This window comes from Pongo pygmaeus, chromosome 15 (genome assembly GCF_028885625.2).
Source record: "Pongo pygmaeus isolate AG05252 chromosome 15, NHGRI_mPonPyg2-v2.0_pri, whole genome shotgun sequence".
Classification (NCBI taxonomy): domain Eukaryota; kingdom Metazoa; phylum Chordata; class Mammalia; order Primates; family Hominidae; genus Pongo; species Pongo pygmaeus.
In genome coordinates, this window is record NC_072388.2 from 105,985,887 (window position 1) to 105,987,326 (window position 1,440).

Sequence of the window (1,440 nt, forward strand, 5' to 3'; positions counted from 1 at the left end):
CTGAAAAAAATGTTAGTAAACCAATTTCAACAGTGTATGATAAGAAGCAAAACCGGGCTTAATACCTAAGTAATGGGTTGATAGGTGCATCCAACCACCATGGCACATGTTTACCTATGTAACAAACCTGCACATACTGCACATGTACCCCAGAACTTAAAATTGAAATTTAAAACGGAAGAAAAACATAAGAAAGTTAGATTTATTTCTGGAGGTGATTCAACAATTTACATGAATTGATTTCTAGTCGTTCATTTAAAAGTAGTGTATTGGTCAAATCCAAAGAGCTCAGAGTAAATTTCAAATGTCACAATAAATGATAAGAATTTGAAGTGATTAATGATAATTATCTTAATTCTTAATTATCATAGTTATTCCATATTGCATTCACAAATCATAACATTGCTTCTTACCTTGTAAATATAAACAACCATAATTTCTGAATTTACAATAAAATTGTAAAATTGTAAATTGAATATGGAAAACTTAGGTGATGGCTTTGGATTGAGCAATGAGGTTTTAGATATTATACCAAAAACACCACTCAAGTATGAAAAAAATGGAACAATCACTGAATCCAAAATTTAAGTTTTTATGTGAAGAAAAAAGACGCTGTTAAGCGAATTTTTAAAAAGCCACAGATTTGGAGAGAATATTTAAAAACGCGATGTTTGTTAAAGAACTTGTACAGAGAATATACCAGGATTTTCAAGACAGAACAGTGATAAAACAAGCACAAGAATGAAATAATGAGATTGTCCTTCTAGACCTCTGTTGACTCAAATAGGGGCGGCACCATGTATGAGAGGCAGAAGATAGGAAAACCGCTCCCATTTGTAAAAGCACGCAGTTTATAGAGCAATTTTTACTTAGCACCGTCTCCCTAAAAATCTCCATTTTACATAAGAAAAAGAGCCTGGATTCCCGGTATGTCCTGCATGTCAACATTTCAGAAGATAAAACAGGGTTTCGGATGACCTCGTTTCTTTTTCTTTCTTTCTTTTCTTTTTTTTTTTTTTTTTTGACAGGGTCTATCTGTGTTGACACCAACAGAGCTTACTGCAGTTTCAACCTCCCAGCCCTGGCTCAGGTGAGCCTCCCACATCAGCCTCCCACGTAGCTGGGACTACAGACACATGACTACCATGCCTGTCTGATTTTTTGTATTTTCTGTTGAGATGCGATTTTGCGATTTTGCCCAGGTTGCTGTCAAACTGCTGAGCTCAAGTGACCCACCCACCATGACCTCTCTTGGGTGTCCTTCACAGCTAAGGAGCTCATCACCAGGTTGGCCACTCCTGGATTCCTTAGGTCAGAACTCCAGACAGCCATTCTTCTTAGACCATCGTATTATCTTCAGGGTATGGTTGAGTTATTACTGTTAGGTCCACCTCCTGTACAGTCCACCCCGGCATCCCCTTAAATGGCCACCACTCTCTT